General features: G+C 48.2%; 1 long non-coding RNA gene across 1 annotated transcript; it reads left to right on the plus strand.

Annotated features, from left to right (window-relative positions):
• The first annotated feature begins 799 nt into the window (after positions 1-799).
• LOC132252481 (uncharacterized) lies at positions 800-27,777 on the plus strand. Its single transcript, XR_009464386.1, has 4 exons — positions 800-1,349; positions 24,530-24,718; positions 25,453-25,557; positions 26,745-27,777. It is a non-coding gene; the product is annotated as an uncharacterized LOC132252481 (long non-coding RNA).
• The last annotated feature ends 206 nt before the right edge of the window (positions 27,778-27,983 follow it).

The following is a 27,983-nucleotide window of genomic DNA, read 5'->3' on the forward strand; positions in this document are numbered from 1 at the left end:
TAATTCTGTGGCTAAGCAGATTTTAGTTTCTAGCATTGCTAATCTTCCATCCCTGCCCTCAGACTCTCTGCTGGAAAATATTTCAAAAAAGAAGTAAATGTGGGGTTGGGCTGGGCTGGGTTGGGCTGGGGGCTGGAGGCTGCAAGTCTTTTTCAAGCAATAATGGTTATTTCAACCATTCAGTCAGAATGAAACCAGACTTTACAGTCTCTTTCAGTGTTCTTCCAAAATGTTACCCCTAGAACTAACATTTCATTTTCCACAGGATGACATGGCCTAGCCAGTGACCTATTTCATTTTAAATAGAAACATTAGCCTAACTGCTTCCTTCTGGTTCATGCTGAGTATTCCCATTGATTGCATGGTGTTGAGTTTCTAATGATAGCAAGAGACTTTCTTGTAGCCTACCATCACCTCTGTGAACAATCAGGGTAGTTCCTTCAAGAGAACAGGGGCAATCTGCCTCGGATATGAGTGCCTTGGACATGACAGAAGGAATCAAGAGGCCCTGCTCTGCCATCCAGAATGGGTGGCTGCCTAAGGCAGCAAAAAGTCCAGAAGCAAGGTGATGAGAGTAGATGGTTGCCTAGAGAAGCAGATAGTGACCCTACGCACTGGAAGATGGCAGCATTTTCTGGCAAGTTCAGTGCCATCTCAGAGCTGTGACACCCCAAACTAGGGAGATTCCAGACATTTCAGAGGAAGGTTTTATATGTCTCAGTAGAACACGGAATATGTGGCAAAACCTTTCACCACCAAAAATAAGGACATTTTAAAAACTAATCCAAAGTAACAGAAGGGCTGTAGTGGATTGCAGAGATACCCACAGTAGCTTTACACAAGCTAACTCAGGCAGTGCACAGAGCTTAGCCTGGGCAAATTTACCCTGCTGCAATTGCAGTGTAAGTCATAACCACAGCCTCCCTCTCAGGGAGTGACTCAGAAGGTCTTGTCTCTGCACTTACCCATTTTAGTAGTCCAGACTGGGATATTTTGTCATTGACTTCAGTGGAAAACAGGATTGGCCAGTCATTTCTTATCACTACCTGATACATTTGATTCCATGAGAGTGCAGTGAAACACATAAACAGAAAACTAACTAAACTGAAAACCTGTTTTATAAGTCTCGGCACTGGCTGTATACATTTTTTTCAGAGTGAAGCCTGTACGCGTTATAAACTCATCATTTCCTGTGTTCATTTTCCCACCCCTCTACCAGCCTTTCAGCATGGATTTGTGCTAATACCCCCTTTCTTAAGTGGCTCCAAATAATGAAATGGATCTCATTGGGCTCTCCAGTCTTCAACATAGAAGAAAAACAGCTTTCTGCATGACAGTAGTAACTTCAGGTAAGAGGTTCTTTTCCCCTTGCAGCTTATAATTCAGAAATAATTAGACTTTCCTGTATTGAAGAATTAATTCAGCCCAAATTCTCTTTCCAAAACACCCAAAGAAAATGAGACTTCTAAACCTTGAAAAATTGATTCTTTGGTAGAAAATTAAATTGGAGAGAAAAATATTGATTAGGAATGGAAAAATTTGTACAACCAGAAAGTGACAACCGAATAAAACTTCTTCAAATGACAAATATTCTCTTGGCCCTTATCTTGTAACATGGTTAGAGTGCACATGATAAGTTATATGTGCCTTACCATTTTGACAGAGAACTGTCCATTTCAAACTGTGTAACCCTTTGAAAAGACAGCCTAACCCAATAAGCTTTTAGCTAACCTGGACTGAAATCTCCACTGTCGGGATCTCATCACAAGATGGCATTACAGCCTTAGAAGCTGAGTTGGCTGCTATAATAAGCCAAAGTTCTTCTCCAAACCCCTTGATGCCTGTCCCCAGAAGTCTGTTGATAAAGCCATGGACATAACCCTACCTGCTGAATTCTCCCAACAGATTCCAGGATGTGGTGCTTTGTTTTAGTCATACTATTTAACTCCAAGGTTGCTATTAAAGTGCACAGAAGTTCCAGATGCAGCATGAAGTTGCTCAACTAATCTGGGAGCAATCTCATTGCACTGGTTTCAACTAGTTATGCTGCTAACAGCGAGTAACAATAGCTCTTGACACACATGGCATCTTACTCTTGACCTGTAACTCCCCAGCTCCTTCAGTGATATCTGTGCCTTTGAGTAGCCACTGTTAATCAGACCAAATGGAAGTTGTCTTTTTCTTTATTTTTTTTTTATTTTGTCTCAAGCCAAATTAGCCAAATTGGTTCTGAATTGTATCAACTGAGCAGAGCTCAAATAGTGAAGTCTGTCTGTCTGTACCATTGACAAATATCCTATCTGCCAGACTCTTCAGCCTGGGGCTTCAGATACTTCCAAATCTATGGCAGGAAGCCTGTGCAAGCCCCAAGCATAGAGGCTTTGGATTTCAGGTGCCCCTTAGTCTTGCTTGCCCCTAGCCAACAGACTGAACGAGCAAGCTAAAGGGAAAGCCCAAGAGCAATCCCCCATCACCATAAATTGTGTAGCTGAGATCCTTGCATTGGAGGCATTATAGACTCTCACGAGGGTCAGCCTGCCTGCAGTACAAGGGTCAGGAGTAGTTTATGTTGCGGTTAAACAGAGATGTGGATGAGACATCTGTAGCATGGGACCTCGCATTGTACAAGCACATTGTACAAGAACAGTTCTCTGCTCAGTCCAAGGCAGTTTTGGGACAGCAAAATTGTAATTGTTAATAATTTGCAGAGAAAAAAATGAGAGGAAATGCCTCATTTTGGACATTTCTCTCATTTGGAAAACAAAAACTAATTCTGAGTTTTGGGCACAAAGCACCAGCACATAGTGTGCTGGATCAGTTATCTCTAGGTGGTTCACAACCCATTAAGTTCATAGAAGGCTGCCGAATTAAAGATGAGCTGTTCAGCTCCTTCCTGCTGCTTTTACTTCAAAGGGTGCTGCTCTGCTCAACTGGAGATCATTAGTGGTCCTGCACAGCTGATCATAGAAGGAATATCCCTTAAAATAAAAGCCACAGCAAACCCAGCAACCTAACTCTGCCAAGTATTTGGGTTCACCTTTGTTATCAATCGTGGTTATGTGGCCTTTGCAGTGACTCATGTGCAGCCATGTCTGATGCTATCCTCTACTGGTCAAAATCAGGCCTGCTCAGGTGCCAGACAGTTTGACTCCAGTGACGGTGACGGTGACAAAGCCTATTGTCATGGATGAGTTTAAACCAGCTTATAATAGAAACTTGCACTGCTAATACCTTCATCACGTTAGATGTGGGTAGGATTTTGCAGATACTTTTCAGACACATGACAATGAAATCTTCTTCCATTCTTGCTGTGTTTTAAATAATGCTTTGCTTCATTAGAGCTGGCATGTAATTGTGTTTGCCTGGATGACAGGTTCTGTATTCTGGCAATTCTACACAGTGCAGTTCAACACATTTAGTTATTGTAAAATAGTAAAATCCAGGCATTCTGTTAATTGCAGCACTGGCTCTGCTAACCTGCTACCCAAGCCTGTTTGTAGGGCGCAGCATGAGGAAGGTGTCCTGCCATGACATTCAGTCAGGCAGTAGGAGAAAAAAGGAGAGTTGAGCTAATGTTAGCCTAGTCCTGCTTCCTATTGTACTTGCAGCGCCAACAGCTGCAGGCTTGCATTGCATAAATCCCCCTCCATGACGGATCAGCAGTGCAAGAAGCAGCGCAGGTTCCTACATAATTTCCTTTCATGGCTAAGAACATAGATAAATACAGCTAGATTAGCTGCTCTATAGCCTCTCAGAATGTGTTTATTGCACTTTTAAAGGCAAGAGTGACATTGCTATCCTTTGAGGGGTGAGCTGTCTCCTGAAAGAAACAAGGAGTGTGTAATTGCTATAGAAACAATGGGAGCTATGGGTGTGTTGAGAAGAGACCTTTTCCATACAGATTTATGAGGCTCCAGGAGAGATAATGAATGTCCCTCAGGCTAGGGACAGAAGAAGTTACACATAAACTGGTTTAAGTCATCAGAAACTGGTTTAAACCTGTAACAGAACAGAAGCTCAGTGCACATAAACCAGTTTCAAAATGGCTGAAACTGGTTTAAGATAAACCTGCTTGAATGTAGTATCAGACTTAACTGATTTGGGTCAAACCAGTTTATGAAACTCCTGTCCCAGACCCCTTCCTGGTTCAAGTTAAATCATGGTCCTCCCAGCATCCCAGCATGCTTTCCAGCCCTGGAGCAGTGAGAGCTGGCTGACAAGGGGGTGGTAGGAGACAAGCCCAGCTGGAGATGCAGCCCAATCTACAGGGGGGGGACTGCCCCCCCCAGGCAAACCCGTGGCTGGGGTCTGTGGCCAGGGAGGAGGGTTAAACCCCTCTTTCCCTGCTCAAACTTACTCCTGGCTGCAACTGTGGACTACAAATTTCAGAGGCACCTGGAAACAGGAAGAGGAAATGATGAGCAGCTCTGGAGAGTCCTGCTGTTGTAAGTCTGGACTGTAAATCCCAGAGACCTCAGGGGCAGTGGGAAGAGGAAGTGAACACACAGCCAGAGAGCCATGGTCTAGTGCCTCGTGGCTTAAGCCACTGTAGGAATGTGGCTTCATTTCCTGAATCAAAGGTAAATGTCTGGTCACTTCTGTTTCAATTTAATCGGTGCCATTTAGACTAATCTGCAAAGACTGTATTGGTTCAGCCTTGGGCTTTTTGACTGTCTGTACCTAGCCCCAGTAGCTTTGTTACTGCTAGTGAAGTGGGCTCCTTCTGTGTCAGACAGGGAGGCGCTATGGGGACTGCAACTTATTGTGCATTCAGACTGACTGCTTCTTTGGAAAGATTGCTTGGCTAGGGAGCAGCCTCTCAACCCCTGAAAAAAACAGCAGTTAAAATTTTAAGTTATACAATCCAAACAGCTTCTACCATGGAGCTCAGACACACCCATATACACACAGCACTGAGGTGGAGTAAATTGCCGTAAACTACCTTTCTGCAGGACTTCTTAGCAACAACGTTGTTGGCTTAGACCCTCCTGCTTAATCCTGACTTTTTTTTTCCTGTCTTGGATCTCCTGGCCTTGATCAACTGCTTGCCCTGACCTTGGTTCTAGTTTGACCCCTGGCTTGAAATTCCAGAAAATGGATTAACGCTTGGCTTTGACCTTGGCTACTTGCATTCTGATAAATCATTATTCCCTCCCTCATTCCTCTCTTGCTGGGATCATATGATCCCAGCAGTCTTTCCTGCCCAAGTGCAGGGGGGGTGGACCCAATGTAAGGTCCCTTCTAGCCCCTAACAACTATGAAACTATGAAAACATTGGCTTTAGTGTGAACCACTACGGTTGACTGTTCATGCCTTGGTCAACCCTGATAGTATCATTCTAGTGGCACAACCGGAAAAAAATCACATATTGACAAGGCTTCAGCTTGAGGCAGTACTCAGGCAAGGAGTTCTGTCACATTCTTCTGCTATCTCTCTGCCCTCACTCCTTTCCCCTAAAGGGAACATGCACTGAGGAAAGCTGTCTATCATCCAAAGCTGCCACACACTGTTCCAGATAGCAGTTAAATTTAGAGCCCTATCAAGAATGTGGGCTGCTGATCAAGTGTGCCAAGAGCCAGAGAGTGTATTGACCAAGAGCACAGGACTGCACAGCTGCCAGCGGTCTGATTTGGTGGGATAGAAAGCTACAGGCTAATCCCCTCTGCAGCTCCACTGTGGGAGGTACTACCAGGTGTAGCCTAAATAAATTCCCTTTACTGCACAGTAGTGTAATTTATTACGCAGTAACCATGTGTATCTACACGTGCACACGCTTACTGCACAGTATACCTTGCTAATTGCAGGTAAATTTGCTACTTGCAAAAGCAAGAAGCAAATTTACTTGCACTTATTTACTGCACAGATGCCTGACCACCATGTGGTGGTCAGCCAGCCACCATGTGGTGGGAGATAGTTCCATGCCCTTGGGAGCTGCCTGCTGCCAGGACAGGCTCCACCACCAGAGCCCAAACAAGATTATGTCCCCCTGCCCCAGCAGCTCCAAACCCCCCCCCCCCCCCCGCCGCTCTGAGATTGCAATTGGGGAGTGGGGGCTGGGAGATGCTAATCTCAGCACAAGGTCCACAGTCACAGGGCTCAAACTGGGAGATCTTTATCTCCCAGTGCTAGATCCATGACTGGGGCCAATGCTGGGAGATCCTTATTTCCTAGCACCAGCCCCATGGTTGTAGAGCTGGTGCTGGGAGCTCCCTGTTAGCAGCGGCTGAGAAGCCTTTTCTGCATCTAGCTCCATGATCACAGAGCTGGGTGAGGAACAGGCTGTGGAGGGTTGTAGAGCTGAGCAGGGAACAGGCATCCCAGACTGTTCCCCACCTGGCTCCGCAATCACAGAGCTGAGAAGGGAACAGGCTCCCCAGCCCTTGTCCTGTGATCCCAGTGAGCTAGCTGCCACACTGGCAGATCGGGGCAGGGGCTGGGATCTGCCCCTCCCTTGAAGCTCCCTGCTGCTAGGAAAGGGAGACATTGTCCCTGACCCAGCAGCAGGCCCCCCTCCAGGGGGCAGGGAGCAATGTTCCAGCCCTGGTCAAGAGACAACTGTCTCCTGGCCCAGTGCTCCCTGCTAGCCCCTGGTCTGGTACCCAAGAGGAGCCTAGAGCTCCCTCTGGTAGTGGCAGGGGCCCATTACAGGGCCCCAGGAAGTAGGAGCAGTTTGCTGCCATTAGCAGCAAATCTGCTCCCGCTTACCTGCATGTGTGGAGGCCTTCCCAGAAGTGTTTACTTATGAATAAGCTGCTCCCACATCAAATGCACATGTAGACACACCCTTCGTGTAGGCTTTTAAAGTATCCAGCTGAGCACAGGGAGCCAGCAGGATAGTTGCCCCTGTAGTTTGTCTTCCAGATCCTTGGCATTTTCCAAGCTCTGGACCTGATCCTGGAGGTAGGACAGCCATTGACTTGACAGGAGTCGATTTTGTGAGAGCCTGAGTGCCCTCAATACCTTCTAAGAATTGGCCCAGTAGAAGATCTGCACACCAGGGGCTGGATTCATCACTGCCCTGGAAACTTCTGCAGTTATTTGCATCAGTGCAAAGTGAGTGCAAACGCTGCTGCTTCAAATCAGGAATGCATTCCATCCATTTTGCCTGATGTGACTCCAGAAAGCACAAGAAAATGGTAAGTGATGTACACAGTTGGGTCTCTAATCTTTGAAAGTGCAATAAAGAATTATTTTTTGTCCATGTCCAAGCACAGAATTGGATATAATATTTGGAAGAATAAACAAGGTGAAATCTTCTATTTTCAGAGCTTAAGTTGTGGCTTAGCCAGCAACTCTTTTTGAAACAAATAGAGAGATTAGAACCTAGGACATGCCTTGAAAATGTAAGGTAGAAAGAAATGATGAAGTTCACATAAGAAGAAAAGACCAGAGGGATGAATGGTATCAACACTGTGAGTATAGTAATGGTAGGGAAATCAAAACTACATTTGACATCCTGGGGAGGGCATAAATAACACTCGGAACAATGTTTGCACTGATGTCTTTTAATATTGTTCTAAAATGTACCGAGTTAATTTTTAAAAAAGCAAAGAAGGCTGCATGTCCTGTTTGCTGTGCTGTGCAATCTACATGCATTGTTATCTGGCCTTGGTATTTCATCACTACTGATTTAGTTCTGTGTTGCAGTGATGTGAGGATCAGCACTTCTCAAGGATCCTAATCCAACACACATTGAAATCTATAGGCATTTTGCCACGGAATGGAGTGAGAATAGGCTTGGGTCCAATGTCAGTGGTGCACACATGGACATTCCCATGAATCACAGAGATTAGTAAGGATTAGGATGGATGCAAAAACTAGATGAGACCAATATTAAGAGTAGAGCTGCTTGGAGAATGGATTCTCTCTCTTGCAAAAGTTTTCAAAATTTTAATTACCTTTTTTTGATTCAAGATAAATTTTTTAATATTTTTATGAAAGGAAAAATTTAAAAATATGCCAATTAAAGTCTTGATTTCAACTTTTTTTGTTTTTAAATATACAGAATAAAGAATATTTCAACATGAAAAGTAATCTAAAAAAAAATCAAAGCTTTTGAAAATGCTGAAGGACTTTTCAATATTAAAAAAAATACAAATTTTTTCAGTAGACAATATATATTATATACAATCCTTATTCTAAAACATAATTTTCTAATGGGAAACTGCTTCAATGACAATTTTCCAACTAGCTCTAAAGAAAGGGAGAGTTAACAATAGTGCCTGATTTCTGGTGTGCTTTAGCCTCCCATCAGCATTGTGATGCAACTTGGATGAAACATTCCTTGAGACTTAGCCCTCCCTGCCTAGAGAACCTTAGGGTGCATCTACCCTGACATTTAGCATTGACCTTGAGGTTCTGAACCATAACAAACTATAGAAGCAACCCTTCCCTGCTGTATTGTACCTTACAGCCACACTGGGTTGTGATCTGGCTCCCCCTGCAGAAGCTATCTATACTTTATTATTGACTGGCTAGTATTGCCCACTAGTCCTTTCTAGTGAGTGTGGAGAACCAGGATTCTAGGACCACTCCACACCTGCCAGTGGTGTTTTTAGAACCACCCAGGCATACAGCTTCTCAGCTCAAAGTCAGCCAGCCTAAGCCTGCACCAAACCTACCCACATTTTGTTGTTGTTCCTTAAGTGGATCTCTTCTAGAAACATGTCTGCAGACTACTTTTCTCTCCTTCCAGTCTTATTTCTAATCACAGGCAGCAGAGGAAGCGGGGGTACAAAAGAGCCAATAATCAAAAGCAGGGAATTAGGGGACTTAGGCTGGCTGAGTTTCTGAGCTTGAGAAGCTGTATCCCTGGGTGGCTCTGAACACACTGCTGAGAGGTGTAGAATGGTCCTAGAGTCCTGGTCCTCTACAACCACTAGAGAGGACTAGAAGGTAATACTAGGAGCCAATAAGAAAGTATAAATAGCTCCTGCAGGGGAGCCACATCACAACTGAAAATATGACTGCAAGTATTTTCCCTTCACACTGCAAGAGTTGTGGGAGAAGGGCCAACAGAAACACAATTGACTTCATATCCAGAAATCCAGCTGAGTTGCACTTAATTACATCGTGGGCTAAGCATAGGGGTCTGCAGCAAAGAAGAATGTCATATTTCTTGCAAAGAACACACCTCAGAATATAATATACATCAAACTTTTCTTCTTCAGTTGTGGCTACATAGAGCAGGGTCAGAGCTTAACTTTCTGCTGACTCACCCTTCCTTTCTTGCTTAACTAAAATTGAAATCCTAGCTGGTGCTAAACTGGTCTCCATGGGTAGATTTAGGATTCTGAACAGAACCAAAGGATCTCCAAGGCTTTGAAATAGGAAAGAGACCAGGAATGGTTAGCAGACAGCAAAATTACACTAAGATTGGTGGAACAGTAAAACCATGCTCATCTGGATTGAAGAACAATGAGCCATTAAGTCAATTAACTCCCTCAGCTATCAGAATAGTAATGACACAGCTGCTACACTGTGAAGCAGGAATCAAGGCTTCACTGTGAAGGAATCATGTGAAGCAGGAATCAAGCAATCAGACCCCAATGATCTTCTGAGGTCCTTTCCAACCTTACAGTTCATGAATCTATGAATAAGGCAGTGTGCTTCTATCCTGGGCAGAAAACCAGCTTCCTCACTGTCCCAGGGGAGCTGGGGTGGCAGGAGGACCCCAGGCCGAAAGAAAGCCCCACTTACCTATCACAGAGCCCGGAGAGCCGGAGGAGAGGCGCGTGGTGAAACCACTGGTGAGGGTAATTAGCCGCGCGTATATACAGCTGCGGCCGAGCAGCGTGGGCGGGAGACGCCGCCTGGGAAAGATAAAAAGCGGCCCTGACAATGCAGTGGGGCGGCTGATGAGTGGAGGCTGGAGGGAAGAGCCCTCACATAGAGGGGATCAGCTGCCACACCCAGCAGCATGGAAAGCTGGGGGCGGAGCCAGGAGAGGCCCTGACAGAGTCGGCAGCAATGCAGACAGCAGAGCTGGCAGGGAAGCCGGCTGCAGCACCATTAACAGAGCCGGCTGGGAAGCTGGTTGTAATGCTGGTGGTGGAGCCAGCTGGAAAGCCGACAGGGACGTCAGCCACAGAAGTGGCAGTGAAGGAGAAAGCAATGACGATGGGGGATCTGGCAGCTGTACCCGCAGCAGAGCCAGTGGCAGCACCCCCGAAGGAACCAGAGTGGGAAGCCAAGAGAGCAGCATCAGAGCAAGCCGGCGCTGAGACCAAGGAGCAAGCCTGGGCAGGAGCCTCGGAGACGAGGTAACAAAGGGGCGAGTCCAACGGGGCCATGTTGGGCCGCACCAGAGGACAGACGAAGACCCTGATGGGGGTTGGACAGTGAACCTTCATGGCCCACAGCGGCCTTATGGAGAGGCGGTGATTCAACACCCCAGTGGGGGAGACACCAGGGCGGTGGAACTGGAGCCCAGGGCAATCCACATGGCCCAGAGGCCAGAGGCACCCTTATGGGTCTCCTGGCCCAGTAGTTTAGGGGCCTTGGTTAGTTTGGTGGTGGGATAAGCACATCACGTCACAGGGTGATTAGTATAGAGTGATAGGCAGTCTTACTGGACGGACCAGGTTGGAGGGCCTCATTAACCATACACCTGGCCCGAAGACTCAGGCACGCAGCTGGCAAGCTGTGGGCAGAGGTTGGGGGAAGAGCTGAAGACACCAAAGGGGCCCGAGGACCGGCAGCCCAAGGTGGTGAGTGGCCAGGCTGTAGGGGAGGTTGGAGCCCCATGAGTGCCCGCCGAGAGATGCGATGACCCTGGAGGCTGCCCCAAGGGGGAACCCCTTCACTGAGGTAACATCCCAAGTCGTGGCAGGCGAGTTAAGGGGACCCCCTGACATCAGCAGGGGTAGCCTGTGGGGTCCACCCGCGAGCCCAGGACAGACACGATCCATAGTCCGGGCTAAGGCCGCATGAGAGTGCTTGATTGAACGGAGGCGGGCACACTCAATACACACACACCAATTTTGGGTGCCAAATGTTGGGGAAAAGGTGTGTGTTATATGCAAGGAAATATGCTATGTGTTTGGAGGTTCCCCTAAGCTGACCCTAACAAAGCTTCCTCACATGCGTGGATGAGCTCTACTTGACTCAAGAAGTCTATGGATCAACAAGAGGTAAAACGCTGCTGGACCTGGTACTGGCTGAAGGGGATGATCTAGTTAGCGACCTAAGAATTGAAGGAAAGCTGGGAGACAGTGACCATGAGTTGATCAATTTCACTATCCATCGCAAAACTGGCAAATGAGTCAGCAATGCAGAAGTCCTTGACTTTAGGAAAGGTGACTTTGATAAGCTCAGGAGGCTTGTTGTTGAGGCGCTAAGGGGCCATGACTCGACAGGGAAGGGAGTCCAAGAGGAGTAGTTGCTCCTTAAGGGAGCAATCCTGAAAGCATAAGGGATGTCCATCCCATTTTGGAGGAAAGGTAGCAAAAGGGCACAGCAGCCCCCTTGGCTCAACAGGGAACTCGTGGACCTCCTACACCTAAAAAGAGAGACTTATAGAGGATGGAAGACAGGAATCGCCACAAAGGAGGAATATTCTGCATTGGTCCATATCTGTATGGAGCGAACAAGGAAAGCCAAGGCTGCAACCAAACTCCAACTGGCTACACATATCAAGGACAATAAAAAGTCCTTTTTCAGATATGTGGGGAGTCAGAAGAAAAGCAAGGGTAACTTTGGACCCCTGCTAAACCAAATGGGACAACTGACAACCAACCCCCAAGAAAAAGCCAACCTGCTTAATAGGTACTTCGTGTCTGTTTTTCACCAGCCCAAAGGGACTGCCTTGCCTAGCATGATGCGGAACGGCCAGGGTAAGGGTGAATTTATACCCAGCATCAGTGTAGATCTTGTAAAGGAACACCTTGAGAGGCTGGACACCTTCAAGTCAGCTGGTCCTGACAGATTGCACCCCTGAGTACTTAAGAAGCTGGCAGGTGTCATAGCCCAGCCACTAGCAAAGATATTTGAAAACTCGTGGCACTCAGGTGAAGTACCTGAAGATTGGAAGAAGGCCAATGTAGTGCCCATCTTCAAGAAAGGGAGGAAAGTAGATCCATGGAACTACAGGCTAATCAGCTTGACCTCAATCCCTGGAAAGATTCTAGAAAAAATTATCAAAGAGACCATTCTCAGCAAGCTGGCTGATGGCAACATCCTGAGGGACAGCCAGCACAGGTTTGTTGTGGGTAGGTCTTGCCTGACCAATCTTATCTCCTTCTATGACCAGGTGACATATCACCTGGACAAGAGAGAAGAGATTGACATCATATATCTGGACTTCAAAAAAGCCCTTGATCTGGTGTACCATGATCTCCTCATGGAAAAATTGGCCAACTGTGGCCTCAGCTACATTACAGTCCAATGGCTGGGGACCTGGCTCTGAGGCCGGACCCAGAGAGTGGTAGTCAACAGAAGTGAATAATTATGGTGCTCTGTGACCAGTGGTGTCCCCCAAGGCTCCGTTCTTGGACCTGTTCTCTTCAACGTCTTTATTAACGATGTGGACACCGGTGTCAGAAGTATACTGACTAAGTTCGCTGATGACACTAAACTTTTTGGAGTAGAGTGTCCACACCCGAGGATAGGCTGGTGTTTCAGGGTGACCTGGATAGGCGTAGAAAGTGGGCAGATATAAACCTGATGACATTCAATATGGAAAAATGCAAGGCTGAAAGAGACTCGGGGGTTGTAATTGACCACAAGATGAACATGAGCCACCAATGCAATGTCGCAGCTGGTAAAGCAAACAAAACTCTGGTTTGCATCCATAGATGTTTGCTTCTCAAGCAAATCTCAGGATGTCATCCTCCCACTGTACTCAGCCTTGGTGAGGCCGCAGCTGGAGTACTGCATCCAATTCTGGGCTCCACAATTCAGGAAGGATGTGGAGAAGTTTGAGAGAGTCCAGAGGAGAGCCACGCACATGATCAGAGGGCTAGAGAATAGGCTTTATGAAGAGAAGCTGAGAGCCATGACACTCTTCAGCCTGGAAAAGCATAGGCTCAGGGGTGACCTGGTGGCAGCCTATGAGTACATAAGGGGTGTGCATCAGGGACTGGGTGAACGGCCGTTCACCAGAAAGCCCCAAGGGATGACAAGCTCCAACAGTCACAAACTCCTCCAAGACTGTTTTAGGCTGGACATAAGGAAAAACCTCTTTACTGTCTGGGCCCCCAAGGATTGGAATAGACACCCTCCAGAGGTAGTGCTAGCACCTACGCTGGACTCTTTTAGGAAATATTTGGAGGCTTATTTTGCCGGGATCCTTTGACACTAGCTGACTTCCTGCACCTGGGGTAGGGGGCTGGACCCGATGATCTTCCAAGGTCCCTTCCAGCCCTAATGTCTATGAAATCTATGAAACTTGCAGTGTGGTGGCTGGGTCCCAAGACCTCAGCAAGACTTTGGCCTTGTCAGAGAATCAAACCAATGCTCCTTTTACAATAAAGATTAAATTGTGATTGATACAGCATGTATATACATGGAGCTAAGGAGCCTCAGAGTTGACTGAGATCACACTGATGTTTTGGGGAACAGGCTGCCTACTAGCTCTTCTCCCATCTTGCTCGGAAGAAAACTTCTTGCTCTGGATTTATGTTTAAAAATGTTATTCTTCCAATATCTGATGGGAAGGTCCCAGAGCTACACTGGAAATGGAAGGCCTAGACTGAATAGAACTTGGAGAACCAAATGGCCTTAGTGGTGTTGCACTTGTTGTCAGGCTGGTTTTCTCCAAAACAGCCCATCCTGCACTCAAGGTAGGGTCTGGCCTGGGTTACATGAACTTCGAGTATCAAAGCATGAAGGAAGCAGAGGCTGAGTAGCAGTGCAGCACAGGTCAAAGTAAATCTAAAACTGTGCTGAGAAAGGAAGAGGAAATTGCTAGCACAGGATTTTCCATCAACTCCATTTTTCTTCCCTGAAGAACCCCCTCTCGCTAACTAATACCAAATCTGTTACTTGTTCCAGGCAATGGCTGAACAGCATCCTAGGTAATAACAAAATATGGAAGGTTTTGGCTCCTTTCACCCAGGTCAGATATTTGGAGTTTTGAATGTGTTTCCAGTAACCCCCACCCCCTGAAACCCATTAATAATAAAGTTGTTAAATACTCAGTAGTTAATATAAAGAGTCAAACACTTAACTGATGTAATTTGGTGGTGTTCCAAGAGACTTTCCTGATCTATGCCTCAGAGGACCTGAGCATAACTTCAGACTGTCCTCCCTAGAACCATAGGGCAAGTCAGCTGTTCCCAGGGGGAAAAATGTTGATCATGGTCTCCCCGTCCTGTCAGCAGCACTCCTTCTAGATAACTGGGGCAGCAAAAAGTGAACCTTGTGTCATGTTAACTTGCTGGAATAATGGAGTTTCAGTTTGGTGAAATGAAGGGAAGTGAGGAAATCAAAACAAGAAAGAATTTGAGCTGTGGAGCTCATTACCCTGCTCCAGTGTCTCTTTTGATTTATATTTACTGTAAGTTACGTTAATAGCACAGAAAAGGGGAAGAGTAAATTAGTCTCTGTCAGGGGACAAATATCCCACGAGGCCAATACAGCATGATCTATTGTGCTGAGAATGGATGGTTAGCTCATTGGCCACATATCTCCTTGGAGAATCTGAAGGTCAAACATACCAGCCAATAGGACCTCTCAGGAGTATAGTTGCTCACTCCAAACACATTAACATGCTAAAAATTGGCTGCAGTGAGTGCTTGAACCCTGAATAGGGATTATTTTTATTTGTAGGCTTCCTCACCAAGGAAACACCATGTCTGTCCAAAGTTTGGGTTAGGATCCAAATCAAAGGTAGAGGCCCAATTTAATAAGAAATGAAAGTTATTTTAGTGGCAAAAATGCTCCAAAACAACTAATTCTAGAGAAAATATTGTAAAATGCATCCTTCCTCCCTGGTTCAGAAAACACTGTTCATACATAGTTATGGATAAGTGCTGGCAAATTATTTTTTGGCAAATAAAATTATTTAATAGATTTCATAGACATTAAGGCTGGAAGGGATCTCAGAAGATCATCGAGTCCAGCCCCCTGCCCCAGGGACAGGAAGTCAGCTGGGGTCACAGGATCCCAGCAAGATAAACATCCAATTGACTCTTAAAGGAGTTGAGAGTAGGTGCTTGCACCACCCCTGGAGGCAGTCTGTTCCAGGCCTTGGGGGCTCGGACAGTAAAGAAGTTCTTCCTTATGTCCAGCCTGAAACAGTCTTGGAGGAGTTTGTAACTGTTTGACCTTGTCATCCCACGGGGCGCTCTGGTGAACAGGCATTCCCCCATATCCTGATGCATACCCCTTATATACTTATAAGCAGCCACCAGGTCCCCCCTGAGCCTGCTCTTTTCCAAGCTGAAGAGTCCCATAGCTCTCAAACTCTCATCATAAGGCCTGTTTTCTTGCCCTCTGATCATGCACGTGGCTCTCTTCTGGACTCTCTCAAGCTTCTCCACATCCTTCTTGAATTGTGGAGCCCATAATTGGATGCGGTACACCAGCTGCAGCCTCACCAAGGCCAAGTACAGTGGGAAGATGACATCCTGGGATTTGGTAGAGAAGCATCTATGGATGCAAGCCAGCGTTTTGCTCGCTTTGCCGGCTGCAACATCACACTGATGGCTCATATTCATCTTGTGGTCAATCATGACCCCCAAGTCCCTTTCAGCCATGGTGCTAGCAAGTGTAGCACTGCCAAGCCTGTAAGCATGCTGCAGGTTTTTCTTCCCAAGGTGGAGTACCTTCCATTTTTCAGTGTTTGAAGGACATCAGGTTTTTATCCGCCCATTTTCTGAGTCTGTCAAGGTTGGCTTGGATCACCATCCTGTCCTCGGGTGTGGACGCTTTACCCCAAAGTTTGGTGACATCAGCAAACTTGGCAGGTTCGCTTCTGATACCAATGTCCACATCATTAATGAAGATGTTGAAAAGAATAGGCCCGAAGATGGAGCCTTTGGGGACCCCACTGGTCACAACGTACCACAACGATTGACTACCATTAGCTACCACTTTCTGGGTCCGACCTTGGAGCCAATTCCCCAGCCAGCAGACTGTGATGTAGCCAAGGCCACAGTTGGCCAGTTTTTCTATGAGATGATCATGGAATACCAGATCAAAAGCTTTTTTAAAATCAAGATATATGACGTCAATCTCTTCTCCCTTGTCCAGGTGATATGTCACCTGTTCATAGAAGGAGATGAGATTCGTCAGGCAAGACAAAGACGCAGTTTTGCTCAGCCCTAATTATTTACAAATTCAGATTGAATTTGGCCAATATATTTTTCCTATTCACCAAAGAAGAAATGTGACAGTCCAGTTGGGCATTTGTCACACATGAAGCAAACCATTAAGTTTTGGGGGCTTAGTTTAGCAAGGTCAGGGGTCTTCCTGAGCCTAACAGCCCATTGAGCCAGCAGAGACCACCCGCAGGCAGCTGTGGCAGTGTCAGCGGTGGTGGTGGGGAGAGAGGGTGGCGAGCGGCTGGTGGCGAGTGAGGATCACCCACAGCTGCTGTCCACTTTTATAGAAATTATACAAGGACATTTTAGAAAGTAACAGTGAGTGGCGACTGCATCGGTGGTGGCGGGGGGGTGGGGCAGCGACCGCCCACAGAAGCCACCGGCAGCTTCTGAAGTGGTCAATCTCAGGGGGAGCACGTGCTCCCCTGTGCCGCCCCCCCCCCCCTTCACGCGTTGCCTATGGTGAGAGGTACAGTGGTTAGACTGGATCAGGAAGTTGCGGGTGTGGAATGGCACATACAGCATATGCCCAGCGTAGGACCGGAAGGGGTCCACCCCACTTGTCTGCTCCTTCCCGGTCCCCCTTCGCCTCCTATCTCTCATCTGCCACAACTTTGTTGTTTTTTGTTGTTGTGAAGGAGGGGATCCTTGGGGCCAGTAGCAGCTTTAGGGATAGCCTGGTCTGTTTGCTAGGTCAGCCCCCTACTTGTTTCCCTTTGCCCTCCTACAGTGCTTCCTCTTTAACGGGAAGCTCCCACAGGTTTCTGAGGGCTTGTTGGGGCTCCAGCTATTGCAGCCAGGGCTCCCTTTTTCTCTCTGGCTGTGCCCTCTGTCTTGGTCCACTGGTCAAGACCTTGGCTCCTGGGTATCATCCCTGCCTTGATGACATTTCCTCCTGGGGGGGGGGGGGGGGGGTTGGAATCAGGGCTCAGTCTCAGTATGCTAGGGGCTGACCTCTGGCCCTATAGCAAGGGAGTTCACCCCAGCATCTCTCTTCATGGCCTTCTCCACCTCTGTAGCCACAACTCAGTCCTCCAGACAGAACAAAAACATAAGCCAGATGCTTCATAAAACAAATATTCTCCTTCCTTGGGGGGAATGTTGCCCACAGGCTCTATCTTCATGGTAGCCTTCACCCTGGTTCCTCCTGCGAGGCTTGGGTAGCTATCTTTCTGTCTTCAGCAACCTCTTACTCCTGAGAGCACCTCTCCCTGCTGCAAGCAGGTGGGGCCCCCTTGTATGTTCAGAGGCTAGGCTTAAATCCCCTAAGCCCAGTCTCCCTCCAGTCATATGACTGGGTCTGTAGTGGGCAAACTGAATTATGCTAAGGCTTTTTAGCTGTAGTCCAGGCCTTTCCAGAACTAAGGAACAAAATTGAACAGAGCACCTTCTGTGGCACTGGGAGATGTGAGTGCTGTGATTGGGCAAGAGCAAGGTGAGCAAGACAACAGTTTCCCTATAAGGAATGCTTGGCACAGTGTCAGGGGAGTGGACAATTTGGGATGAGAAAAGTTACAAAAGTGATGGACAAACAAAGGAACATGTGTGTAGCATGCTGTGACCCTGGGAGGACAAACACGGCCTCTGGGTCCCTGCTCAAACAGCGGGGAGCCAGAAACTAAGATCCCACACACCCAGCAGAGGACCTGAGGCTTGGTATCCCCAAAGATTGCTGCTGTAACATCTAAGGAGCCATGTGACAGGTCATATTATGGGGTGAAAAACTGTAATATTGCCTAGGGGTTACTATTAAAGTTCACTTGACATCACATCAGCTGAGTTGTCATGTCAATCCTTGGGGGGCTGTGGCTAAAAGAAATCCTATTGGTCACAGGTCCTCTGCACCCAGTGACTAGATGCTGCTAATTGCAGCTAGATTGCTCTATTAGCTGCCTGGCTCAGTTCACCTGGGTTGCTACTCCTAACTGCCTTTCCTGGCCACAAGTTACCTGTCCTCTCAGGCCTCACTAGTACCCTCCCTGTTACATCTAGAAGACTGCATCATTACATAATTTACAGAGAAGTTATTCATTATTCAACAGCAGAGTCTGAGACAAGAGAGTAGTGAGGAATCAAAGCCAGGAAGTCCAAGACATGAGCAGAATACAAGAATCAGCCGAGAAGCTCGCAACAGACCTCCTAAGAATCCTGTTGCAGGGACAAGGCCCACCCAGAAGTGGGAGGGGTTTATAACACTCCCAGCAGGGGCCTGTGGCCCCCATTGGTATTCCCAGGTCACCTGATCCCCTAGTAGCAACCTCATGGAAGCAGTATCCAGGACTAGAGTAGGTATATATCTAGCTGCTTGGCAGTGCCTCTACCTGGCCCTTTGCCTGTAGGCACCATGGATTGGGATTTGAATCCCAGGGGCCCTGACAATGGGACTGTTTGCATGCATGCAAGGGAACGGCATGGCAGAGCCACATCCTGTCTCTGGAATTGGAGTCTCCTGTAGTGTTTACCCTATGTAGGACAGAACATTTTACCCAAAGACGGGAAGACACTTTGTTTGCCACTGCAGTATTCAAGGCCCAATCAAGGTATGTCCTGAGGGAGTGCCCATTATTACTGTGACCTATGGAATCTCCCCTGCTGGACGGGTGTGTGACATCGCTTCTGCAACACTTCACAAAGCCATATATTAAAGTAGAATTTTTCATTCCTGATCATCAGCAACAAAGCAGATCAGGACTTTTCAGTTCCATGGTGCTATTATTAAACTTTTAATTTTATAGAAATTATACAAGGACATTTTAGAAAGTAACAGCAATTTCAAAATAAAACCATCTGTGAACAATGATCACTTGCTGGACCACATCATTTCTCTCTGTATTCAACAATGTTCCCATCAGCGTTCCGTGCTGCTGTGTAGTTTCCCACTCATTGCACACAAAATGTTTTATTTCAAAATTGCCATTACTTTCTGAAACACTTGCATATATTTTTTCACACACCCCTTCTGCCAGGCATAGCACACTTTGCCATACAAAATGGCTTGTACATTTGGTGTGGGTTACATATATATAATATAATACATACATATAATACACATACATGCATACATCTCCATGCATACATATACCTTATATACTATACATATAGTAACTATTCCTTTTATGGCTGTGAGATCTCAGAAAGAACCATTACCTACAATAACATTACAGAGAGTGCAGCTATATATCACCAAATATATTGCATCTATAAATATCTATTTGCTAAGGGAATGCAAGATATTTTTTGGTGAATCAGCTCAGTGAAACCTGAATTAAAAAAAATAGGACAGAAGTAAGGCGTTACCACAGTCATTCAGTGTCCTAGTAAGGTCCCTTCAGTGAGGGAGCATGTCACAAAATATCACAATGTAACAATAAAGCTTCACAGTAAGTAATAGGCTTTAATACTTCCCAGTAAAGGTGCTGCTGCCAAGCTCCAAGCACAAGATATAGGCTCCCTTGCTCTCTTTCCTTCCTTTGCTTAAATTGAAGATCAGTAAAAGTAATAAAACATCTAACACAATACATTCATGCTGTATTAATCCTACTGTCTCAGAGATTTATTGGGGTCTCCCATCCCTTGCTGTTATGTAAATACCGAAATCCACTGGAGGAGATAAACTAACCATAAAGAGTCCCAACAATTATTCACAAAGGTTCTGGGTTTGTTAACATCCCCGCCTCATAGGACAAGAGAGCCACCAGCAGCAGGGTACTATGAGGAATTCCCATACCTCTCAAGGGGGGGATTGATGCTTTTTGTGGCAGGAATCCACCAAAGATTTTCTCATTCTCTTCCCTCAAGTCCACCCTTCACTCCCCTCCCAAATCTCTTGGAGGACCAGCTGTGTTTGCTTCAGAAATGGATTTAATCAGTCACAGGAAGCTCCCCTCCCCTCCTTTCCCCCTCCCATCCCCCACTCCCAGCCATTCCCTTTCTGGTCTCGCTTCCCACAGGGTCTGATGTGAAGGTGGTTCCATCGTGCATCTCCTTCCTCCCATCCTAACTCAATGGGGACTGACCATTTTTGACAAGTGCACCACAAATTAGCCGTACACTATCAGGTGCTACTCTGGTCCCTTTCCCTTACCCAACCTGCTCAACTTGCTGCTCCCTGAGTTGCGCTCTCTGATCAAGCTACTGCTCTGCTTTCTGCTCCCTGCCATGTGCTTCCTATCTGATCTGATGCTCTGCTTTCTGTTCCCTGCCCTATCTTCCACTGTGCTGTCTGTCGTCTCCCCAATCTAACATGTGCCACAGGCAGAGGCCGCCCATGCCACTTGTGCACCTATGCCACTGGTTGGCCATCCCTGCTTCAGGTTGTAAGAAATACTTCTAACCCTGAGGGTGACTGCTCTAAGTTCAGTGACTGCATTGGTTAGCAACATTGCAAAGTGGGTGTGGCAGTGACATCACAGGTGTGTCATAAGAGGGATAGGACAGTGTCATTATTTTTCCTGCCATTTATTGGGGTTCAGGCTGGGGGAAGTCAGAGCCTCAGCAACACAGATAGCAGTTTAATTTTACTGCAATAGTAAATCTCGTTAACATGAATCCAGGATGTTTCACATGTGGTATCTCTCCAGAGATACAGGAAGAAAATGGAGACTATCACAAAGCCCAGATGCTCTACATCAGCGAGTTATGTCTGCTGGCACCTGGCTAGGGACTTCCTGGGGCTCCCAGCCTCCCCCTCCACAGAAGCACCTGGAAGAGAAGGAGTCCATATGGAAGTCGTCCATCTGCTACCTCTCTTCTAACAGAAGGTCTGTGCTCTGTTTAGAGAAGGGAGGAAGAGTAGACTGGCTGCTATTGACTTGTCTTCTTTAGGGAAAAGCTAGGCCCTGCTAGATTCCATAGACAAAATATCCCAGCTTCCTTATCCCTTCCAGGAGTTGGGGAGTGAATTAAAGAGCTGGGAGAAGCCTTTGGGGGGACCTGGTAGGAGTGACTGTTAAGAGAAGGGCATAGAGGTAGAGGGAGACAGGGAGAGGGAAAGTAGAAGGGGATGGAAGAGCAGAATGAAGGGAAATAGAGATGCCACACCTCTGGTCTTTTTTTGTGTTAAGCTGTCAGGTCCTGTCCTGGCTGAGCAGCTCAATGTGAGAGACAGAGAGATCATCAGAGGTGTTGAAATTACTCAGGGTGCAGAGATGAGGATGAAGAACAGGAGAATGGGGAAATACATTTTGATGAAAGGGAAAAGAAGTGTTAATCTCAAGGAAACTTGAACAGCTGAAGGGAAGAGACAGACAGCAGAAAATGGAAAAGGATGGAAGGAGCAAGGGCAGAAACAGGACAGGCAGGATGCACAATGTAGAAAAGCACAGTGTGTTGCCTGGTACAAAGCCCATTCTATGGGACACCCAGAGGCAAACATAGCAGGGCCAGGAAGCAAAGCTACATTGATTTCCCTGGAGCCACCAAAGACTGACTGACACCAGCTGAGCATCTGCCTCAGTGACTGGTGCAGGGGTCAGGTAGGTGAGTGGACAGGAAAACAGGGATGGAAGGATTTGAGTCAGGGAGGGGTGTGGGCACATGGACCAGGTGCGGTCACACATGGGTCAAGGCCTAGATCAGGGGTGGGCAATTATTTTGAGTGGAGGGCTGCTTACCCAGTTTTGGCAAGCTGTTGAGGGCTGCATGGGTAGCCCCATCCCTTGACAGGTGCCTCGCCCCCTGGTTACCATCTTGGGACCAATGTCCCAGGGCCAGCACCAGTGTGGCCCAAAGCAGGGCGCAGGCTGGCAGGGGTCTGTGGAGCTGGGCTGGGCTGCACTAGCGGGGGGGGGGGGGGGACAGGGCGGGGCTGGCCCGGCTTCATAGAGCCTCTGCCAGCTGGGACCCCAGCTTCCTACCACCCTGCTCTGGGCCCCACCGGCACCGGCCCCGGAACACTGGTGCAGCCCCTGTGCTCCCACTGGCTTCCCACCCACTCACACCCACTACCCCCCAGCACTGCGGTACAGGTGGGGGGCAGCGCACAGCCCCGACCCCCTGCTCACCAGCAGGGAAGAAGCTGGTGCTGAGCATGGTGAAAAGTGGCCCCTCATCTGCCCCATGGCTGGCACCCCATGCTGCAGGTGCTTGCAGCCCATGTAGGGCTGTCCAGAGCAAGCACAGGCAGCCCCAGGCAGACTGTAAGCAGCTGCAGCACAGGGCGCTGGGCATGGGGCAGGCGAGGGGCCACTTTTACTTGTGCTCAGCACCAGCTTGTAACCCACCCCCACTGCCAGCCTGGCAGTGGGGCTGTGTTACAAGGTGGCGCTGAGTGAGGGGGGGGGAAAAGCAGCCCCTCCCTGCCCCATGCCCGGCGCCCCATGCTATAGCCACTCGCTGCCTACCTGGGGCTGCCTGTGCCTACTCCAGACAGCCCCACGTGGGCTGCAAGTAGCTGCAGCATGGGGCATCAGCCAAGGGGTGGGCGAGGGGCCGCTTTTCTCTGCACAAGAAAGGAACCCAGGGAAAAGCTGAGCACGGGGGAGGGGGGGAAGTGGCCCCTCCCCCACCCAACGCCCAGTGCCCCACGCTGCAGGTGCTCACAGCCCACATGGGGCTGTCTGGAGTGGGCACAGGCAGCCCCACGCGGGCTGCAAGCAGCTGCAGCGCAGGGCACCAGGCGTGGGTGGGGAGGGGCCGCTTTCCCCACCCCCACACTCCTTCCTTGCCCAGGGTCCCCTCCCCTCCCTTACCTGAGCTTCCTGCGCCGGGGCAGCCACAGTGCTCCCAGGCCAGAAACCCCAGCTGGGGGGTGGGGCTGGGAGGGCCCCACTGTTGTTGGAGCCCGCCAGCTTCCCCTGGGTCCTACTGCCCTTGGTAGGAACCAAGGGCAAAGAAATATTAATTTTCCAAAATTTTTAGGGGCCCCATGGGCCAGATAGAATGGCCTTGTGGGCTGGATCCAGCCCAGGCTGTATTTTGCCCACCCCTGGCCTAGATGAATATAGTTGTAGCCTGGGTATGCCCAGGGGGGGTATGCCCTGTCCTCCAATGACAGTGATGGGGGTCAGGCAGGGTGCTGATGGTGGGGCTGGCTACTAGAGCAGTTCTCTCTCCTCTCTATGGAGCCAGGCCGAGACCAAGTGCTTAACTATATACAATTTATTACTATAATAAATACTTAAGATATAACATGAAATATTTACAAAAAAGCTTGGCATATGACACTACATATAATATCCCACAATTCACATAAATCATATAACTTACAACATATATAATAATTAATACAATGAACAAGATAGTTAAGGTTACAACACAATAAATATGTATGAGGAATCAACTTATATAACCCAAATAAGTTAATAATATTTCCTAGACCTACCAAGTAACAATACAAATATGCATATTAACACATTAAGAACATATAAACCATATAAACTTCCTTAAAGAATACCCATAGCTATATAGACATTGACACAACAATCACCCAAATAGGGAGTGCACTCAATACCTCCCCAAGAGGTTTCCTTGGAGCCCCTCCCCTTTAGGGCCCTGGGATGTGGACATGCCCCTCCTGCAATGGAGGGTGGAGGCAGCAGACTCTCCTGTCCTATGCCTGTCTCCCCTGTGGGGCCTGCTTCTACAGCAACTCACGCTTCCTTTCTGAAGCAGCCAAGGCTTGTCCCCTGGAGGCCCATCCCATGACAGCCTCTCTCCAGCAGCATCTTCGGCTCTCCTCAATGGCCTGGCTTCCTGCACTGGGCAGCCCAGGGCTCTCTCTCTCATGCAGGAGCCAAACCCTTACAGGCTCTGGTTCCCTGGTCTGACACTGGGGGGTCCTTCCTTTCCTGAGCCCTGCTCTGGCTACCGTGGCTCTTTTAGTTAAAGGTGGAGCTGCACTATGGGACTCTGGTCACTCAGCTTAGGGCCGGGGCAAACTTGAGCAGCCGCAAGCTGCTCCCAGGCAGGTCCTTCGTGCACTGACCTGCACACCGGGTGAGGCCTGAGAAGCCGCTAGCTGTTCCCAGGGTGGATTCTCCGTGTGATGATCCACACACCGTGTGGGGCCCAAGCAACCTCAAGCTGCTCCCAGGGCCAGCTCTCCATGTGCCAATCTGCACACCGACTGCCAAGCCGCTTACTGGGTTCACAGGCTCAAGCCACCTCGACCAGCTCCTAGAGCCTGATCCCCAGGCGCCAATTCATGCACTGCTGAAGCCCAAGCTGGGTCCTGAGGATGGCCGTCTCTGAAGCTCCTCTCTCCTCACTGTCCCTCATTGTCTCTCCACAGCATGCTGAGCATGCTTCCCTTTTATATTCTTCAGGGGCTCCACCCGCGAAGTTTTCCAGACCTGGCTGGTGCAGTTCTGATTCAGGTCCAGCTGCTCCTTGCCCCCTCCCTTTGGAAAAGGGCGGGGTATTGCTTCCCTTGTGCTGCCTCTGGATTGGTGGGCGGACTCCACCAATCAAACAGCAGACCCTCGATCCTGGGACTCAACCCAAGCTCCGAAAAGGTAAGCCTGCTACATAGTGAAGGTGCCTGAGGGAGGAAAAGGGGAATTTGGAGCCTATTGGCTCTTGGACCCAGGTGCTGACTGTGGTTTAACACAGCATGCTCACTTCTGGCAAATAACAGATGCAGTGATGTTTTGATAGAAGATCTTGCTTCTGAAATGTCTTAAAGTCTTCTAAGATGCAGCAAGGAAGAGACCCCAGACATCTTTGTATTTGTGAGTCAGTGGAAGCTTTTCAGACTGGGCAATGGCCTTTTGCTCCTGTGCTGATCTTCATTACCCACTGGTCCCACTGGAGCCTGAGCAGAAGCAGAGTTTCTTAGCAACATCATATGGAAGCCCGTTCTAAAGAATTTACCAGCCCAATTTCACAAGCCCAAGAATCTTTGTCTGGACAGTTCAGAGAGGCCTCTTAATTGAAAGGTCTTTACTTAACTGAGAACCTCAGACCCTTTCCCACTCAATTCAAGTTTGGATCCCACCTTCCTGTTGAGTGGACCTCAACACTTGCCAGTAATACGTTCAACAGCTTAATTCAGACCTGTCCCATGTGATTTGTTCTCTTCATCTTCTCCCCAGCACAAGTGCAGTGGAACATTTTGCTCTGGTAGGGGTTTTTCGTTTTTAGACATGTGCCATGCTCTGTATTTGTCCCAGTAAATGCAGGTCAATGAAGTGCATTTAGAGCAGAAGAAAAGCTCCATTTCTCATACAGACAACTTTTATCCTTATAGTAAAGAACTCTTGTTCCTGAGGAGCAGTGTCATTGACCTCCATTCTCATCCCAGAGTTTTGAGCTCTGTACATATGCTGAACCCTGGCCACCAAATATCTTGAAGGTAAGGCTGGAGAACATGAGCTTGCACTGCAATTCTGTGGGAAACCAGTGTGGACAGTAGAAGACAGGAGTGACATGTTCACCTTAGTTCATATTGCTGAAGATACCAACTACATCCATCTCTGCTAGCTTTTGAGCAGAGATGGGCTAGAGTAGGGGCAGGCAATTATTTTGGGCAGAGGGCTGCTTAGTGAGTTTTGGCAAGCTGTTGCGGGCCGCACTGGTAGCCCTGCCCCTGGTCACCATCTTGTGACCGGAAGTCCTGCCCTCTAACCCCTGCCCTTTTCCACCAGAAATCCCTCTCCTTGCCCCTGGAAGTACTCCTTTCAGCAAAGGGTTTTGCCATCTCAGAACCAGAAAAATAACATTATATTCTAAAAAGCAAACATCTACAGCATTCATTAATTTGATTTTTAAAAATATTTTTGTCCTGATTTACATGTGTTTGTGTAGTGTGCATAGAGGTGATTGCAGAATAGCTTAAAATGAAGTTTACTCTTGTATATTGTGGGGGGCTGTGGGTGTGTGGGTATGTAGGGTGAGAGAGCATGTTGGGGGGGTGTGGATATGTGGGACATGGGTGGGTATGGGGTTTGTGGGGGGCTGGGTGCCTGGGGTGTGTGAGGGGATGTGGGGGCTCTGCATGTATGGCAGTGAAAGGGATGTGTGGGTACATGTGTATGGTGGGGTGTGCACATGGGACTCAGCCTATGAACACATATACACACACACTGTCCCTGCCTACATACACACACACACACACACACAGACTTTCCTTGCCTGGCCTGCCCCACACACATACATACAAACACACATGCACTGTAGTTGCCTTCCCCACCCCACCCCCTGTCTGTACCTGCCCACCCCCCTCCCCCCATACCAGTGCGGCCCTGTGCTCCCCGGTCCAGTGATGCAGCCAGGAGCCATGTGGTGCAGAAGCAGGGTGGAGGCAGGAAGAGAGTGAAATGGCTAGGGGTGGGGCTGGGCTGTTCAGTTCTGCTGAGGCTGCCCTGGGTCCTACTGCCCCTGGCTTTTGTCAGCTTTGAGGGATTTATTTACCATCAAAAGGGGAAGAGGGGGAACAGGAGAAAAACTGATTATGGAATTTCCACAGCTGTGTACAACTCGATATGAACTGTAGTCACAGTTAAGCTGTGCATTTTTTAGATCTATTTCCGTTGTCCACAGAATGATCTGCATTTCTTCCACCTTCCAGGGGGCAGGTAAATATTAATTTTCTAAATTTTTTAGGGGCCCTGTGGACTGGATAGAATGGCCTGGTGGGCCAGATCCAGCCCATGGGCCATATTTTGCCCACCCCTGGGCTAGAGCCAGTAGGTTCTGATCCACCTGTTGAATTAACTCAGGGGCGAGCAATTATTTCAGGCAGCCTTTGCCTACAGGTGGGTTACCGACAAGGGAAGAGACCTGGGCCAGGCAAGCCCAGAGGGGGACACCTGAGCCCAGTGTAGTGGGTCCAGGCAGGGTGGCAGCCCCCTGAGCCTATAGGGTGAGAGACCCCAGTGTTAGGGGCCAGGCACGGTAGCAGCCACCTGAGCCTACAGGGTTGAAGACCCCAGTACATGGGGCCAGACACAGCAGCAGCCACCTGAGCCCCACAGAGTGAGTGAAAGACCCAGTGCAGGGGGCCAGGCACGGTGTCAGCTACCTAAGCCCCACCAGGTGAAAGATCCCAGTGGCCCAGTGAGAGGCTGGGAGTGTGAAGTGGCTCGATGGTGGGCAGAAGGCCCAGTGAGGAGCCAAAGGCCCAGTGGGGGCTGAGTGTGTAGGGTCACCCAGTTGAAGATGAGTGGCCCTAGTGAGGGACAGAAACATTGACTTGGGGAAACAGATATATGAGATGGGATAATATGGAAATACCGGATGTGACAGAAATATTGGAATGGACAGCATGGTAATACTGGATGTGACGTTGAAACAGCTGCAAAGCATGGGACACGTGTAAGGGGAGGTTAGAGTGTGTACTTAGGGCTATGTGAAATTTTGCCAGCTGTTTCATTTTGACACTGTTTCAACTCATTTCAAGCTTGAAACAGCAAAGTCAAAATAAAATGAAGATCTTCAAAATAGCCTCAAAATGGAACGAGGGCAGTCAAAATATTTCAAAAGTTTTGAAATCTTTCAAGTTTTGAAGCTGAACCTGGGCTTGCCTTCAGGGAAAAGGAAAGTAAGGAGAGGGAGGGGGAAGAAGGGGGAAGGACACAGTGAGGGCGTGCCTTAACACACACGCTGGAGAAGACGCTCCTGCAGGAGAGGAAAGAAGGGCTCTGTCACTGTTTGGCTGCCTGAGATGCTGCTGGTGCTACTGTGTTGCTCACTAAGTTATTATTTTACCTGTTGTTATTTAAAGTGGTGGACTGGTATGAGGCTGTAAGAGATGAGGAGACCGCATTGGGGAACACTACC

The sequence above is a fragment of the Alligator mississippiensis genome, chromosome 9 (genome assembly GCF_030867095.1).
Source record: "Alligator mississippiensis isolate rAllMis1 chromosome 9, rAllMis1, whole genome shotgun sequence".
Classification (NCBI taxonomy): Eukaryota; Metazoa; Chordata; order Crocodylia; family Alligatoridae; genus Alligator; species Alligator mississippiensis.